We start from the raw sequence: 19175 nt of genomic DNA, 5'->3' as shown, positions 1-19175 counted from the left end.
GGAAAAATCCTGTTCAACTCCCAGTTCTGCAGCTTCCTGATAATCTAATCAGACAGATAATCCAATCAGCCAGTCACATGTTGCTGGGGGAACAAACAGCCTCCCTCTGCAGAACATTCAACAATGGAGGCCTGGGCAAGGGGCCGGGGCGGAAGGGAGCTAGCGTCCCTTATCTCCCTCCCCGATCTCTTGCAATCAGCTGCTGAGCGGCTTTGCTCCATAAGACGCACAGACATTTCTCCTTACTTTTTAGTAGGAAAAATATGGTACCCCCCTGGGCTGTTTGCACACCATACATCTAAAGCACATCTCCCCAACACCAAAGAACTGGTAACTGTAGTTTACACCCTCACAGAGCTGCAATTCCCAACACCCTTAACAAATTATTTTGTCCAGTTTTGAAGTGATCCAAGTAGGCAACCCAATGTTCTCTTGTTGGATAACAAGAGCAAAACGAAGAGAAGCAATGCTAGAGGCAGACTCTGTGCAAGGCAGAGAAGATGCACAGATTCCACCTTCCCCTCTTTACCAGATCCAGGGGCAGATTTAGAGGCAAGTAACTTAGGCAGAGGCTGGGGTGGGTGGAACACTTAGAGAGGGTGTATCTACTGTCCCAGGATATCTATTCAACTATTTGTCTGTTTATTCATTCTATTTATCAATTGCTCAATAACAACCATGCTCTTCGGGGGGGGGGGGAAGAGAATGATTAAAGATGTTTTTAAGACCACAAAATTCACATAAAGTTCTAAAGAGCAGCACTTTCACTAAAAAAGAATCCTTATAAATCATAGGAGTAAAAAAAAATCATGGCAAGCAGCAATTAATACCAGACCTGACAAGTTCCACAGGATTAAGCAATTTCATTAAAACACAGCAGTCATACCAGAGATTAAACATATGAAGTTTAAGATGCTTGTGTGAAAATTACAGAGTGTCATGCCTCGTGCTGAAAATATATTAATGTAGGCACCCAGAAAGCATCTCTGGAGAGGGCAGTTGACAATGGAGGGGCTGCTACTAATAAGTCCCTGTCTCTTGTGGCCACCTGCTGAATCTCAGCTGGAAGAGACACTCAGAGAAAGGCCTGCATTTATAATCTCTGGACCTGGGAATTGTCCATCTCAGGGGCTGGGATCCCTTTTCAGCCTAAGGGCCACATAACTTTCTGGACAACTTTCTGGGGGCCACCTGTCAGTAGTGGGTGGGGGCAGATGCAAAAGTGGTAAGAGCAGTGGATATGAAGTTTACCTTTGTACAGTTGGCAAGTTTCTGCACACATTCACACACACATATAACTCTCAATCTTCCAAGCGAGAAGCACCATCAGTTTTCCAGCCAGGCAAAAACAGTCAGGGTACAAAGCAGGGACAGTGATAGATGTGGCCTGGCGAGTGTTTTGAGGGCCACATTCAGCCCCTAGGCCTGAGGTCACACCCCCTCCCGTGCACCTGATCTATCAGCTCAACAGCCGAAGCAAATAGTATTAATGTTTGTTTTCACTTGCAAAATAGACAGCATACTTTCCCTTTTAATACAGGGGGGAATTATTTACATAATCAGCGCCCATCTTGCAAACAGTGTGCGTGCAACTGACCACTATTGTAATGAGATCTGTACATGCAAATTTCCCCTCTAATTTAACAGGGCTAGATCATGCGTTCAAGTCATACCACAAAGCTAGGGAATGAGGTAATCAAAAGGCAAGGTGTTCAAAAACTGAACTAAGGAAGACGTTCTTCTCCCAAAGCACCATTTGGTTCCTGTCCCAGGTAAACCAGTGCCCTTTAATCTGCCTTTGGGAGCAATTTTCAAGATGTCTTGAAATTTAGAGCATGAGCACACACTCCTCTCCCCCTTCTTCTATAACCATAAATGTCATGGAATGCATTTGATTTGCAGCTATTCTACAGCAGAGGCAACCAGGTCCATGGTGAAATTAAACATTATAGTAAACATTCTTGAGTTTTAAAAGCCCGAGTCTGCAAATGGAATACTTACAAGGAAGCCAGCTGCCCTGAACACAGCGGGACTTACTTCTAAGCAAGCATGCATGGGATTGCCCTGTTAAATCCCTAGAGAGCTGAACAGTGCAAGTATAAATATAGTTACTGCAAGGAAGATATACACTCAAACTCTTAAAATAGTCGCCACCGTTCCATGAGGCTATTTCAGAGTTGGGACTGCAGGGCTTCTCCATCAGCTCTGCGGAAACACCCCCCCTCTCAGGTACTTCCCCCCAGCTAGCATCAGATATGCCACCAGGCCCATAGCAGAGGGAGAGGTGGGGTAGGAGAGCCTCTCCATTGGCTCAGCTGAGAAACCAGCACCTCTTGGGCTGCTCCTCTCATTGAATTCTCTCCGTTCCAGATGTACTCTGTAACTAAGATCTAGGTACTGGAGGAGGGGTTCCTTCTCCCTGCCAATCCTTCTTTCCTTTTCTTCTGTGATTTTAGATGGTAAGCCTGATAGCAAGGGGGGACAGACCTTTTAGTGATATCAGCAAGCCCCTCTGAGGGTCTTTCTGATCTCTCCCCAAGCTCCAGGTCTGAAGAGTGGAGGAAAATACCTTTAAATAAATGAACAAACAAAATTTACATATTTTAAAGAGGTTAACCTTCATTGTTTCAGGGCAGAACTTTCACTATCACTCAATTGTTGTGCGCCTGCAGCTGTGACATGGTGACTCCAGCAAGGCCTAGGTGCTGGTGTGCACCTAGCATCCTGGACTCCACATATATAGCTGGCTACACTAGAAAGGACATTATTATTATTATTATTATTATTATTATTATGCAAATATATATCCTCCCCTTTCTCCCAAAGGAGCCCATGTGTCAGGGACGTGCCCAGCAGAGAGGAATCTCCAGACGAGGAGGAATTGGCTGCACCTGAGTCGCCAAGGAGGTGTGGGAGGATGTGGCGTATATCTGGCCTTGGGAGGGATCAGAAGCCGGTTGAGTCAACTGAGAATGATTAAACCACAGAGCCTAGGGCTTGCCGATCAGAAGGTCGGCAGTTCGAATCCCTGCGACAGGGTGAGCTCCCGTTGCTCGGTCCCAGCTCCTGCCAACCGAGCAGTTCAAAAGCATGTCAAAGTGCAAGTAGATAAATAGGTACCACTACAGCGGGAAGGTAAACAGCATTTCCATACGCTGCTCTGGTTCAGCAGAAGCAGCTTTGTCATGCTGGCCACATGACCTGGAAGCTGTACGCAGGCTCCCTCGGCCAATAACGCGAGATGAGTGCCGCAACCCCAGAGTCGGTCATGACTGGACCTAATGGTCAGGGGGTCCCTTTACCTTTACCTTACTTATACTGCCAGTGTTCCGTGTCTTGTGTGGGAGAAGCACTAAACCTGACACCATGGCAGCAAACACAAATTCTAAAGAAATTAAAGCATCTAAAAACAATTCCAATACGGATGCAGACTGAGAAATATCTCTCTTTGTCTCTCCTAGCATGAGGTTCCAGCTCACTGCAACACCAAAAACCTTCTTGTTTCCTCTGCTGGAACCATAGTTCAATTGTGGCTCCTTTACATGAGGACTGGGGAAATGCTGCAGCCATAGCTGCCAAGTTTTCCCTTTTCTCACGAGGAAGCCTATTCAGCATAAGGGAATTTCCCTTTAAAAAAAGGGAGAACTTGGCAGCTATGGCTGCAGCCCTCCAGATGTTGGTGAACTACAGCTCCCAATATTAGGCTGTACTGGCCGGGGCAGATGGGAACACCTGAGACAACCCAAGGTTCACATGTCCTGCTTTACATTTTGATCCCGGCACCAGCTGGGGAATGTTTCTACCGTCATCTAACCATTTGCCAAGACCAAAAATAAAAATAAAAATCAGCTGTGGACATGGATAAATCATTCCATGTGTTGCTGGTGGAAAAGAAAAGAAAAAGCACCCACACAACATGGACAAACAGCTAAAAGCAAACTGTGTGGTAGAGAGGGGGACCCACACAGCAAGCCATAGAAATGTGTCTAAAGAGGTCTGCAGAAGGCCCCAGTTTCAGGTCCCTGGCACTGGCAGTGAAATGCATCTCAGAAAGTCAGGAAATATCGCTGCCCGAGACCATAGAGAGCTACTGCCCGTCAGAGTAGCCAATCAGGCTAGATATATAAGGCAACTTCACCCGTTGTGTGACAGCAATGCAGGAAACACCTAACGCACATACACCAAAGACTCAAAGACCAGAGCGGAGGTGGGGAGCCCCCCCCAGTTGCCGGACTCCAATTCCCAGCAGCCTCAGCAGCCTGGCCAATCTTTAGGGATGGTTGGGGGTCCAGTCCAGCAATATCTGGAAGCTCCCCAGATTTCCCCACCCTGGCCTAGAGGAGAAAGCTAAGCAGAAATGTGGGTATGAGAATGAGCCGGGTCAAAACAGGCATCCATGGTTCTTAAGCCAAAACATGGTCAGGCAACTTTAAAGCCATTGATTCCCAGTTAGAGATAACTGGATTGTGCATTTAAAAAAAAATTCAATCCAGTGTTCTAACCACTGCACTATGCTGCCTGTCAAACCCTTGTTCTGGGGCAGAACTGTAGCCGTTGCCCGACTGCCCCGGGGGAAGCCACATGTTGTGATGGAGCTGGACTCAAGGCCATACAATGACCCAACTGCTTGCAACACTGATTAGTTGTTTCTAATAAGGAAAGGGCAGATGTGCCCTGTGCAACTTGCCACCGAATCTTTGCTTTGGCTAAAGCATGAGCCTTGAAAATCTGCCTATTGTATTGATGTAACTTCAACCCAGAGCCTGACCCTATTGTCTTAGAACCTGACTTAAATTAACATCATCCTCCGCCCACCCTCAGTGGGGAGAGGAATTAGCATCTTCTGAAAAAGAGGCCAGATTTCTTGACTTACAAAACACAAAGGAAAGAAATCAGAATCAACACAAAGGCACTGGGGGGGGGGGGGAATAAAGCTGCATCAGAAAGGGCTGTCAATGCTCAGTCCACTTGCCATTCTGTGCTTTATCTTGGAAGGAGCAACTTTTTCTCCCTTAAAGCCACAATTCAGCTGCAGCTCCCATTCATTCAGCAGGGTTCACCCAGAAAGGACCTCGCCGAGGAATCAAGCCTTTAGCTGCGTGCTTCTGTAACAGCAACAACACAGTCAGGCACAAACCCACAGCACTCATCTGCTGCAAACCACAATAGCTGTCATGAATCTGGGGCCTACTGACTCAATTTTTGCTCACCAGAATGGAAGGCAAAAACACCTCCATATATGGTGCAGTGTGATATGATTTATCTGCCCTTAATGCTTATGGGGACCCACCACTGCGCTGCTGAGACTATTTGACTTCTGACGCCCCGTTTATTGCGTCTGCTCCTTTGGGCACAATCCTTGTTTACTCAGGTCACAGAAATCCAGTTTTTCTGCTGGAGAGCTCGGGGATGAAGGTGGTTCGTTAAAGCTGGAAAAGGAGATGAGTGTTGGCATTTGGCTAGTCAAAGAAGAAAAAAGAAGAACACTCTTGGTCAATTAAAAGCATAATAACAGCCCTGCTGGATCAGGCCAATGCTCAGTCTAGTCTAGCATCTTGTTCTCACAGCAGCTAGCCAGGTGAGCCTGTGGGAAACTTGCAAGCAGAATCCAAGCACAAGAGCACCCTCTCTTCCTGCGGTTTCCAGCAACTCGTACTCAGAAGCCTCTGACTGTGGAGGCAGAGAACAGCCTCCACTATGGCTAGTAGCCATTGATAGACTTATCCTTCAGGAATTCATCTAATCCTATTTCAAAGCCATTCCAATTGGTGACAATCACTGCCTCTCGAAGGAGTGAGATCAATGGCATACCCTCCAAACTTTTACATAGGAAAGCAGGGAGATGGATGCAGCATTCGTCTCCTATCACACACATACACACCATATGCTTAACCTACTCTTGTACCACTTTCACAGTCATGGTGTCCCGTCCCGCCAAATAATCCTGGGAACTGTAGTTTGTTAAGGGTGCTGGGAACTGTAGTTCTCCAATCCCTCTTTGTACCCTTAACAAAACACAGGTGCCAGGATTCTTTGGGGAGAAGCCATGACTGTTAACGTGGTGTAAGAGTGCTTTAAATGTATAGCATGGATGGGATCTTATTCTTAAGCCAAGGATCACTTCCCATCCCCTCCAGAATTACACATTACTCTGTGGCATGTACTATTCATTTACACTGCAAACATAAAAGTCAAAAAGCTGTTAGTTCTTTTGGGGTAAAGGTGTGCTAGGAAAACATCGTTCTTCTGCAAGAGGTGTGGGGAACTCCAGATGTTGCTCAGCTAAGCATGGGCAATGACCAGGGCTGATGGGAATTCTAGTTCAGCAACATCAGGAGGCCCAAGGGATCCCTGTACTGTCCTACAATAGGCACCAACAACTAGGGTGACGGGACCTTTTTTCTGCCTAGGGCTCAATTCCCTTGGGGGCGGGAATCCGTTGGGAATCCATTGGAGTGCATGGGGTCATTAGTAGCCCTCCTTCTCCTCCTCTCTCTGCCTTCCAGCCCCCCCCCAGCACCCTCCTTTTTCTAAAAGTCCTGTTTATTGAGCATTATTTTGATTTTTTACACAAATATCACATTCACCAAATACATTCAAAGCACATGCCTTTCCCCAAGGAATCCTGGGAGCTGCAGGATTCTTAAGGGCTCTTGGAATTGTGTGTCTGTGAAGGCAAACTACAGTTCTCAGCATTCTTTTTGGGAAGCCATGTATTTTTAAATATGCTTTAAGCATATGGTGTATGTATGGTATGGATGCGACCTTTGTGCAGACAAATTAAGGGGAGGTTAAACGGTGTCAGCCATTTACAGAGCATCCATTATGATCTACCATAGTTTGCGGGGAAGTTGTATGACATTGCATCAAAAAATTATTAGCCCATCCTTTCCAGTGCATTTTCCTATCACTTTGCTTATCACAAAAAGTACAAGTATGGTAGCAAAGTAGGGGGGGGAGGGTTGTGCAAGAGCACCAAATCAGCTTCAATTGCATGAAAAGAATTTGCTGGTATAGGACTGAATCCCACCTGAAATTAGCAGCAGTCTGAAAGCACCCTCTTCCTCTTTCAGCTGCCCACTTTCCTGCCATTTCCTTTCTCCTTGCCACCCGCAAAAAATTAAATTAAGGGCTGCTTGAAATTAGCCTGTGGGCTAACAGAACAGATGAGGCAGTAGTTCTGGCTCCTAGATGCTTTTGGTTACCATTATGATTCACCCCCAATACACACAAACACACACACTGATGCTGGCTTATGTAGAATTTGAGACCCGGTATCTAAATTTAGTAAAACTTGCTAGTAACATCTAGGGCCTGTATTTCATGCCGTGCAGCTAAACCTACATTTATGCAGAGTCAGTGATTTGGGGTAGAAAAATTTTCCAAGGAAGCTTGTCAAGAAATGGAAAACTTTTTCACTGGGGAATTTCCCCCATTTGAGTGCATTATTTCATAAGATTAGTTAGTAACCTAATGAAGGATTACAAGTCAAAATGGGCAACGGGAATAGAAACCATACCAGCCAGATCAAAAATCAAAGCCGTAATTGGTTTTCACGTGGTTTTTTTCACGTGGTTATTCCGAAGGGAAACATTCATTTATAGGCTTCACCCTATAGGTATGCTAAAAATTAGTATGTTTAACAGTTGTCACTGGATTCAATTTATTTCTTAAATTCCAAATAACTGTGAGGGAAGTATGTGCTATTGAGTTGTCAAATCTCAAAATATTTAAAAAGATTCCAAGAAAAACAATTTACAACTGAAGTCTGAATTTGTTTGAATATAGCGTTTAAAATCGCACTCATCCACTCTTCCATTCTGAACAGTGCAACAGTTGCTGATGTAAGTGCCTTTTCCCCATGGAATAGTTGAGGGAAGTGCACTCACCATACTGTTTTGTGGCCCTCTCTTTTTTCTGCCATTTTTGTTGTGGCAGCCATTTTGTCTTCCATCACACTCCATGGCAGCCATTTTGAGACTGGTGCCCACGGAACTCTCTCAACATTCCAAATGTGCCCACTGGCCCAGAAAAGTTGGTGACCCCCAGTATGGAACACTGAAATGACACAGTTCCTGCCAAAATGATGGGCATTCTTGCTGTAACTCCACATGGCAATATGAGGGGGGGGGGCAGTTCCATATAAATGTATATCGCCTCCCTAAACCTGTGCTCTCTCTGTTTTAGCAATGCATAAATAGTCACCATATCATGCAGGAAGCAAGCCGAAGGAGGTCTTGCAGGAAGCGAGTCCCACAATCTGTAACACGGAATAGAGAAGGTTCTACGCCAAGTACAAGAAGACCCACCCACGGGAGGAATATGGAACAGGACCTCTCCCAAGTATGACTGCACACAGGCAGGTTCATATGGGAGCCTTTCAGATATCCATTTCCCAAACTATTTAGGACTCCTCCAGATAACCTGCTTTCATTGCGCATCCATCCCAATTTCCTTGCACAAAGATTCTGCAGAGGTTAGACTGTTGTCGGCCTTTACTGAGTATTCAATAAGCTTCATCCTGATTTGTTTGCAGGATGTTTACATGCCTTCTCAATAATCATTTATTCAGGTCACATTTCTCAGTGCATTTCTCCATCACTTTCCTAACCACAAAAGCCCACTGTTTAAAAGAGGATTTGTTGAGCTAGGACAATATATTTCACAGAGAAGCCTTTGGCCCTCCAGATGTTGCTGAACGACAAAACCCACCATCCCTGACCAGGCTTGCTGGGGCTGATGGGAGTTGTAGTCCAGCAACATCTGGAGGGCCAAAAGTTCCTCACACGTGGCCTATGGTGACAGAGTACCGTAATCCACTTTAACTGTGCAAACATTTCAGGCAGCCGTTGCACAGGTGCAGATGACAGCCTTAGTGCGGAGAAACGAATCAGGCAATGGCCATCGAGCGAAGACATGCCCACCTCTTCTCTGAAAGCAATGTAAGAAAGCAACTTGAAACGCAGAGCAGGTGGGGAGGAACAACTTTGCTGTGTTTCAAGCCACTACTGCACCTGTACCCTCAGACAGCAAGCAAGGGGGCTTTCCTTTCCCTTGATCATCTGCATTAGCCTAGAAATGATGAAGGGCGCAATGCAGGATGTGGCTTTACAAAAGAGGATGTTTTTCAGATCTAAGCCCTGCTGCAGTTTGCGGACCGAGGTGCCTAGCAGTCCAACGGCAGCCCACGGAGACACTTGGCGATTAGGTACATTTAAGAAACCTGGTCTGGAATGGCACATCCACCCCAGCCGTAAGCCGTTTATTAACATTTAATAGCATCCAACTTGTTGCTTTACAGGACCTTAATCCCTGCCTAGGCATCCTAAACCCCTTCACACATTCCTGCTGCATTGTCTGGCTGCCTCACATGTTCTGGGGAATAGCACTTGGTATGCAAAGAGCTTTATTGCCACTGATCTGATTCCACATGGCGTGGCTGAATGTGAGGTTTGTTGGGGGGGGGGGTCTTGTTTTAAACACAGCCCTACAGAACTCCTGTAGTGGTTTGCCCTACCGTCCCAATCCTGGAACAAAGCAATCTGCTTTATAACAAAGTCCCTAGTGCTATTTTGTAAATTGTGAGGATAGGGTTTTTTGTTTGTTTGTTTATTTTGAAGAGGAACAGAATTAATGTTTTGCAAGTTTTGAAAGGGGCATGCCGCAAACCTTATTTGCAGAACACAGCAGCACTGAGCTGGTAGACAGAGACAAATGCTCATATGATGCAGTCCAGTTCTTGGCAATGGATATCACTTAAACTATACTGCTAAGCTTTATGTTGTGTCTGAATGCCAGCCAAGACTGTAATATCCAGAATATATTTCACCGAGAAATCATGCACTTTTTTTACTACAAAAAAAAAATCAACTGTGGCAGAGAGATTTGTTAAGTGCTGCAGAATCTGGGAATGGTCCCTTATCCACAAAATTCTACACAGTTTTAGAAGGGTTGGGGGAGAACAAAGGACCAAGTATCTCTGAGCACATACAGAGTCCCTTCCTCCCACACCATGCAACTAGCATTTTAATAGCAGAGATGGGGAAACCTCTGGTCCTCCACATGTTACAGGACTCCAACTCTCATTGGCTGGGGCTTATGGGAGCTAGAGTTTTAAATTTTGGTTCATGATTTCTGTAAACTTTATTAACATGTTGATTTTTTAAAAAAATGTAAGCTGCTCTGAAGTCCTCCCTGATAAACAGCAGGATCCCAAAACACCAAATGAACAAATAAAGACTATCTGGCGCACCACAGGTTCTACATTTGTTGATTAATCAAACCTGTGACTCTCCAGATGTTGGTGAACTGCAACACCCATCATCACTGCCCATAGGCCATGTTGGCTGTTCAGCCATATCTGGAAGGACACAGGTTAGCCATTGGGCTTCCAGGTATGACTGTGAAATTCCCTAATGGGATTGTCCCTTCTTTGTGCCCCCCCCCAAATCCCACCTGCAAGTCTATTGACTTAAAGTCTAATCTTAAAGTCTATTGACTCCTTCTGTTCTATAAAAGCAGCACTATAGGAAAACCTCAAATCCCAAATCTGCCTGCAAACCTCCTTGAACAACCCACTTAACAGGTGCAGTCCCTGGGTGGACCTTTGTGTGTCCACCAACATCACACCTGACACATACCTGAGCAGCCCTATTATCAGACACAATGTGGATTTCTGTTGCCTCACCTAATTAGATTGATTTATTACGGTTCTTGACCAGCACACATAAATATGCAATACATAAAACAATAAAAGAAAAACAGTAATAATCTAAAAATAGGCAATAAATACAGGTTTTAACAATTGTTTAAAAGAAAACTGATTAAAAGGAGTGTTACTACTTAGGGAGGTAGACTACAGCAATTAATAACACTGGGTCCTCTTGTGGATTTCTGTTTTTAAAGGGCTGTCACATATAAGACAGAGCAAGCTTGTTTTCTGCCACTCCAGAGGCTGGGAAAGATCTTTCCTCACGTACATACATACATACATACATACATAACATACATACTTTTATTTTTATCCAGCCTTTCCACAGTTCAAACCATGCTGAAGGCTGCTTGCAACATGAAAAATACATGTAACTGCAACATAACAAAAGCAGTCATAGACTACATAGAATAAAACATGGTAAAAAAGCAGCACCAAACTGAACAATATCCGCAAAAATCACAGTATCTAAAATAAAGATACAAAAAAACCAGCAGCAATAACCCCCCCCCCCCCAAGAAAAACCTAAGCACTTGTTCAGCAGCCTCAATTTTGTAGCTGGAGTCAGTCAGGGCCCCATTCTCCCAGCCAGGCTTGCCTCCTCATGCCAAGGATGCATATTTCTCATGGACTTTGCATCTGCTAACAGTTCTGAAACAGACTGCTTGAGGTATAGAGTCCCACTTGACTAGCAGCGCCTGCACATCATCACCACGATGATGTCCTGAGGTCTCCTCACTCTCCATCAGCTTTGCTTAGTAACTCACCTGTCCCTACCCAGCTATTTCCATGTGCAAAACATCCCTCCTGTGCCCAGAGCTTTATTAATTACAAAGTTCAGTCCTTTCCAGGTAGGGATGAGAAAGTCTGTCAGTTTTGGTTTCTTGGTTTTCTAATCTCCAAGTCCATTCTCTGCATTTCCACATCACTTTGCGATTTATTTATTTTTTAGTCTTCATAAAAATGAATCAGCGTTGCAGTACAAATTTCTCCTAGTGCCCTTATATCCCTATGCTGTTTTACCTAATATACACACTTTTTTTGCAAAGCAGTTTCCCCTAATGCAAGGCTTTACGTTATGTTCTTTTCTCCAATAGAATGCATTTTTATGCACACTTGACCCTACTACATGGATTTTTGTGCCCATTATTTGGCTGGCAAACGGCATCGCAAGGTTTGGAGAAGTACGGATTTTGAAGGATGGCTGTGGTTCAATTCACATAATGTTTCGGAATGTGCTGGTTAAGTAGGTTGGCCTTTCAATGTGAACTAAACCAGGTTTATCCCCCATCCCTAACCCCCACCCCACTGGATCCAGTTTCTGAAGTATCTCTGTGCTCCAACAGAGTGTTTTTAGCCTAACACCATGCAATTACAACCAGCCTGCCATTCCCCACTGATTAGAGACTTCTAGAAGAACAGGTGGTGTGGTTCTCAATTTAACTCAAACCCCTTCACTCCCCCCCCCCCCGCTTAAGTCACACTGCTGATACTCATAAAGCCCATTGGCTCCCTCTGTTTTAAGAAAGACATATTGCAGGGAAATAGGCAATCTCAAATCAGCCAGTGAACTGACTACCTGTTTAGCAGGTGCAATGCCTTTGTTGACATTCACATGCCAACTCCTGCACGGTGTCCACAAAAATTGCACCAAACACACCTGCAGGCTGTACACAACTGCATCCTTATACTGAGTCAAGTCATTGGTCCATCTAGCTCAGTGGTGTCTACACTGACTGGCAGTGGCTTTTTCCAGGGCTTCAAGCAAGAAGAGCCTTTTCCCAACCTAACTCAGAGATGCCCGGAATTGAGTCTGGGACCATCTGCATGCGAAGCATGTGCTCTATACCCTTTCCCCTAAGCGCTTATCTTTGTCAGATGGATCAGCACCTGGATTAGTGCCAGGGGGGCCTTTTCCATCCACTTATCTCGCTTCCAGATGCAAGGACAACTGCAACAGATGCTAGCTCAGGTGGTGGATGCATCGCCAAGGGCTCGCTTGGCTCTCTTAGGGTCAAAGTAGATATTACTTTAATTGCATAGCTGGCAGCTACATCTGGGTTTTGTTTTTGTTTTTTAAACCCAGATGTGTTACTAAAAGGTGTTGGTACTAGTATGTAAAGCCCTTAATGGCACGGGACCAGTTTGCTTGCAAGATTGCCTCACCCCATATGCAGCCACTCAACCACTTCAATCTGCAGAGCTGACACTGTTACAAGTTCCACGTAATCCTCATTCTGTACTTGCAAGAAATCGATCTTTTAGCGTTGGTAGAGCCCGCACTTTGGAACTCCTTGCCTATTGACATCAGACAGCTGCCTTTGCCGCACTCTTCTCAGCACCTGCTTAAAACACTTTTGTTTAGGCAACCCTATCCTGAGATGCGGAATTTGGCATGTGTTTTTAGCTTTCTGTTAATTTAAATGATCTTTTGAATGTTTTAAAATACAAACAACTCCCTGTTTGTGTGGGGGTTGCGTTCCATGTCATTGCACATGTCAGAGGTCGTGTGTAAGCCCATTCTGATCCATTCCAGGGCCACAAAGGCCACGCATGTCAGCGGTTGCACATCAATGGGACACACGCAAAACTGTCCCCGCCTGCACCTGTTTTAACTGTGTTTTATTGATCTCTCTCTCACACACGTATAACCACATAGAGGTTTTATTGCCGTCATGCAGTATATTAATTTTGTTAAATAAAATAAAATGCATACTGTATTTCTTTTTCTTTAAATAGTACTAGGTACAGAAGACCATAATCTTCCCCAGGACCACAGATCATGGGGAAGGAAGTTAAGAGTCCAACACTATCTGAAGGACTGCAGAAACCTCACCCTGGCTGCAAAATGTCCACCTTAAAATTTTAATGTGTGAAGATTTTGCTCTCTAGTTCAATAACCACCATTGTTCACCCTTTTAGGAAGAGGGCAGCACTCCCTGTCAAATCCAAGAGCGTCACTCCTCAAATGAGGCAAACAGGTTGTGATGAGCCTTCCCAATAAAGTGTTTGAGAATAAGCAATGAAATCAGTCTGCAATAATAAATATGAGAAACACATGGAAAGAAGAGGGGTGATTATGTTCAACTGGTACTTACTGCCAGCAGGCACACAAAACAAGTTATCCCAGAAGGTGGCACTGGCAGTATCAGAAGCTGGAGCTCAGCTCCAATCTGCTTTGGCAGGGACCCTGAGAACCTAACAAGAGCCGAAGGCCCATCTAATCCATAGGAAACACAGGAAGCTGCCTAATACCAAGTCAGACCACTGGTCCATCTAGCTCAGTGTCATCTACACTGACTTGCAGCAGCTCTCCAGGGTTTCAGGCAGGGATCCCTCATCTCCCAGCCCAACCCAGAGATGGTGGGGATTGAACCTGCAACCTTGTGCATGGATGGAGGATCTGCTGCTATTGAGCTATGGCCCTATCCCCTCTCACAGTGGCCAACAGACTGGAGAAGCTCCAGCTGAAGGGACCTTGTAAAAGAACTGCTGTTTGGGGCAGGTGGAGTTGAAGCTTCGTAGGATGCCATCTGGTCTCATCTAGACAAGCTGCCCCTAAGCCCACATGCGCTTGAGGATAGGTTTCCTGTTTGTGGGAGAAATGCACTCTGCACATGCTCAGAAGTACCTCAGTTACTACATTGGTAGCCCCAGGGCTGAACCCTGGCTTACATTAAACCTTGCTGGCTGCATTTTGAGGCAGACGGGGACAAGCTCCTATCTCCAAAGCAGCACAAGCCCATTTGGCCATGTCTAGCAAGAGCTGGACCATAAAGAAGGCTGATCGCCAAAGAATTGATGCCCTTGAATTATGGTGCTGGAGGAGACTCTTGAGAGTCCCATGGACTGCAAGAAGATCAAACCTATCCATTCTGAAGGAAATCAGCCCTGAGTGCTCACTGGAAGGACAGATCGTGAAGCTGAGGCTCCAATACTTTGGCCACCTCATGAGAAGAGAAGAATCCTCAGGAAAAGACCCTGATGTTGGGAAAGATGGAGGGCACTAGGAGAAGGGGACGACAGAGGACGAGATGGTTGGACAGTGTTCTCGAAGCTACGAACATGAGTTTGACCAAACTGCAGGAGGCAGTGCAAGACAGGAGTGCCTGGCGTGCTATGGTCCATGGGGTCACGAAGAGTCGGACACGACTAAACGACTAAACAACAAACAAAGCAAGGGAATGGAGAACGCTTTGACCAGCAGAATGATGAGGCTGAGTTCAGGGGAGTCAGATCTAAAATCCTTCCCTGCCAAAAGGACACATGAGGCAGAGCAATGTATTAGCTCCTTTGTGTTGTTGTGCACCAGCACACCTCCGCTGCAAGCCGTAGCATTTTCTCATCCCAGCACAAGTTTCCAGGAACTCTGCAAGACTTCCTTCCTTTGCTCTGCCTGCAGAACGTATGGGTTTTCTCTTCCCATAATACAGGCAAAACACAACCCAGGTGGGGTTTTTTTTGTATTTTTGTTTTGGGGCAGGGTTTGTGCCTTTGTCTTCTTCTCTTCAGCTGAGCCAAATCTGCTAACATCTGGCTATCTTTGTACTTGTACAGTAAGTTTCAACTTTCATCTGCTGAATCCTGGCGGATGGATGGGTGTGGATTCTTAAAGAAAGATGGGTAACAGGGAAGAAAATGTGCAGAGAGGATCTTCATTAATGATCCATCCACATGCACTCATGAACATTAAGATGCCACATATCTTGGGTTGCGGCCAACTAACTTTTACTCAGAATAGACCCACTGAAAATAACAGCCATGGCTGAGTTAGGGCTATTAATTTCAGTGGGTCTACTCTGAGTAAAAGTTAGTTAAATACAAGCCCTTTTCATTTCAAATGCTGGAGAGCCTGATTTTCAAACATTAAGGAACAGTCTGCAGGGTGTTTATTTTTCTTCTAACATCTCTTTGACCTAAAGAACACCCCTTCTTGTCTTTTGAAACCACACAGTGCAGGCTACTGAGTAAATAAGAACAGGAAGACTGCTAGTCTACCTGTCAGGGATGTTGTGAGGGCAAACACAATGATGCTTGTATAGCACTTCTGCCAATTAATAGCAGCATCTTGGGGGTGGAGGGAGAAAATCATTGGAAAGAGCATTCACCTTGCTGGGGGGTTCATTACTCTAAAGAATGATACTCAACATGAAATGCAAAATAATAAATAAAGTGGATGCAGCTGCATTTGGTCCAGAAGAAAGAAAAGACCAAAACCAACAATTGAGTAATACCTTTAATCAGACCAACCAAAATGTCATGAAATAGCAAGCACATGCTCTCCAGAATTCTGCATAAGGTTTTCACCCCAGACACAACCTCAGAATAACGTATGAATCTGAGCGCACTACAATCACAGAGAGAGAAAAATAGAGCCTCTTCACAAAACGCTTCATTTGTAGAATTCACTGCCACAGAACGTTGTGGCAGCGACTTAGAGTGCCTTGGAAGGCGACAAATTCATGGTCCACCCAAAAAGCAAAACCATTAGCCATGATGGCTATATGGAACCTCCATTATCAGAGGTAGTCTCTCTGTGAATATCAGATTCTGGGATGGTGAGAAACAAGGGAGGGACAGCTTTCTGGTGTCCTTCATAGCTGCTTCTCAAAGCCCTCTGACTGGACACTCTGGCCAATGGGGTGCTGAATGGGATGAATTCTTGGTCTAGCCCAGGAGGACTCTTCTTATGTTCCTTATTCAAAGAATGGCAGTAATATTTTTTTTAAATGCAGGCTTCATATGCCAGAACAGCAGATACTCTATTTGGGATTGGGGGGGGGGGTTTGCACATAGCTTCAGATGATGCCTTAACTCTTTAGAAGAAAAGAAAAATTTCTGCCAACTTTCTGGTGCCAAAACACACATGCTAGCAGTTGCTTATTAAATCAGCACTTCACTTCATCTGGGAACAGTTTTAGAGAGGAGAAATCTCTAAAGCGTTAAGCAGCAGATGGAAGTGGGTGGGTGGGGGGCAACAAATCCAGTAGCCACTTGCAAAAAAGCACAACTCCCTCCCTCCCTCCCGCATATACTTTGAGATGCACACCCCAAACATTGGGATCTGAATGCAGAGGGTTAGACGGACAACCCTTAAAGGGCTGCTTGACCCACCTGCTTCTGGTTGAACTGGAGTTCACCCAGTCGATGCAGAAGAAAGCTGGGAAGTAGAGCAGAGCTCTGGGTAATGAAATTACAGCTGAAGCATCAGAATGCCAGGAAGCCATTAAAAAAAAAAAGCTCCAAAGTGACTATTCTCTGGGAAATATATGGGATGGGTATTGTTTGGAGCAAAAGGGTACCTCTTAGGCACCACCTACCAACTATGTCTCCAGGAGAAATTGATGGAGCTGGCACAAAAATCCACAAGCCCTTTCACCCAAGCCTTTATCCCTGACGTGGGATGTCAGGGGTGGGCTTTAAAAAAGACACCTGGCAACCCTGCGCAAATCCCACTTTGCAAACCCAAAGTCAATATTGTCATGTGCATGCACAGCAGCATAGATTTTGAAGCTACCTCAGAGGTCATTTAGGCTGACCCCTTGCCTGTGCAGGAAAGTTGATGCTACAGCAACCCTGATAGGCAGCTGTCCAGTCTCTGCTTAAAAAGAAAAAGTTCTAAGGAAAGTGCCACCTTCTTATACACAATCTTGCAATACATCTGTCCCAGGATTCTGTCTCTAATGTCCATGTAAAATTATGCCCTGCTCAGTCTCAAGGTCTAACCAACTTTGTACCCTGTTGCAGCTGTTGAAAGCCAGAACATGCACTCTCTTCCCACCTGCCTTCCTGGACTCATTATTCTGAACACACCCACTTCTTGCCGCTTCTCTCCCTCATCCAGAATGAACCAGCCGATTTTCCTAAGGACCCCCTGGCTCTCCCTTATATAAAAACTGTCCATCAAACTGAGCAGCGGGGCAGTTATTTTAGTCGACAAATTGCTTAAAGGTGCCAATTTGTTATATAATACTAACTTTCTCACACACACCATAGGGACCAAAAGTTCGTGCAGGATTTATCAAATGGAAAGGTTTTTTAAAGTTCTGTCCCTCGATTGAAATTCCAAGAAGCAGCTCTGAAAGGATTAAACAGGAAATAAAAAGGAAAGGTGGAGGGGGGGGGAAGAGAAAAATAGATGGAAAGAAAAATAAAAAGTCCCATTAAATACTATTTACCTTGGACAGGGCTGAATTAGCAGAGGGTGTGTGTAAAAGTAGAGGGTGTGTGTAAAAGCGGATCCTTAATCTATTCACTAAGCAAAAATGGAAAGAGAGATTTTCTCCCCCACTTCCAGATACAAATAGGCTAAGAAAGAACGAAAGAACATATTTTCTTGCCTTTTTAAAAAATAATAAACATTTAGCACTGCGGGGCGGGTGGGGAGGGAGGGCAACTTACTGCGACAAGAACAGGTAGAAAGTTCCACTCCAACGCCCAGCCGAGAGATGTCAGCGGAGTGTAAATTCCAGACACCCAAATCGTCTTGGCTAAGAAAAGGAAAATAAAGAGTTTGGAACTCTGGAGAGAGAAATTCTGCTGGTGCAGCTGGTTGCAACAGCAGCACACGCACACACACAAAAAGGTGGTGGAGGGGGTAGGATCAACAAAGCCAGCCCCCACCCACCTCAAAGTCAGCGTGTTTGCTGCTTCAGCGGCTCGGGGCAGCTCTGGGTTCTTCGCCCACTGGCACCCGGCTGTGTGCTGCTGCTGCTGCTGCGTCTCCCTCTCCCTCTCGCTCTCTCGCTCTGAACTACCCAATGAAGGGCTGCTTCGCTGGGAGGGACCGAAAGAGCGGCGAGGGGGTGGGAAGAGAGGGGGGGTGGGAGAAATGCAACAGTGGAGAAACTGAGCCTCAGCGTCGGGCTGCCTTTAAATGGGAGTTTAAAAAAAAAAAGGTTTCAATAAATCCGGGGGGGGGGAGAGAAGGAAAAAGTCAACTCCCCGAGGAAATCAGAAGCAGATTTCAAGACATTTAATCACATACAGGGAGGTGTGTGTGTGTATGCATGTGAGTGCGAGAGAGAAAGTTATGCCCTGCCTTCCTGGGTTCGCCTCCCTCCCTCTTTTTCTTTCTCTCTCTCTCTCTCTTTCCCTCCTTCCACCTCCTTTGCTCTGCCTTTTCGGTCCTCTCTGTGAAAGGGAGCTCCTTTTCTAGCCGAGGCTGGCTGGCCCACCGAACCCCCCACCCCACCCCCAGCTAAAGGGAAGGTGGAAGAGGAAGGAGAATTAGGGAGAAAAGTGCAGCGCTGAGCAGCCAGAGGCGACACGCAAGGCAGAAAAAAGAGAGAGAGAGAAAGGGGGAGATTATAAACTATTCTTGCAAGGATGTGAGGATGGGGAATGGAATTTGGAAATTAAAACAGGGAGTCTCGGGGGAAAGTGAATTCAGGGGCTGAGAGGGCGGGGGTGGGGGGCTTGTCAGGGACTGCTGCACTTCCAGATTTTTGGAAAGGCAGAGAAG

The 19175-nt window shown here is 45.5% G+C and overlaps 1 protein-coding gene across 1 annotated transcript in view; it reads right to left on the bottom strand.

The window, feature by feature from the left end:
• Positions 1-18469, bottom strand: part of NTN3 (netrin 3) — a 118527-nt gene extending 100058 nt beyond the window's left edge. The window contains exons 1-2 of the mRNA XM_035131239.3: positions 18339-18469; positions 18113-18201 (exon numbers count right to left, since the gene is read on the bottom strand). The gene's annotated coding sequence lies outside the window, so the exon portion shown is untranslated. The remainder of the gene's footprint in view (positions 1-18112; positions 18202-18338) is intronic.
• Between the last annotated feature and the right edge of the window lie 706 nt (positions 18470-19175).

This window comes from Zootoca vivipara, chromosome 13 (genome assembly GCF_965207765.1).
Source record: "Zootoca vivipara chromosome 13, rZooViv2.hap1.1, whole genome shotgun sequence".
Lineage (NCBI taxonomy): Eukaryota > Metazoa > Chordata > Lepidosauria > Squamata > Lacertidae > Zootoca > Zootoca vivipara.
The sequence above is the reverse complement of the archived record's forward strand: the minus strand, read 5'-3'. Positions and strand labels throughout refer to the sequence as shown.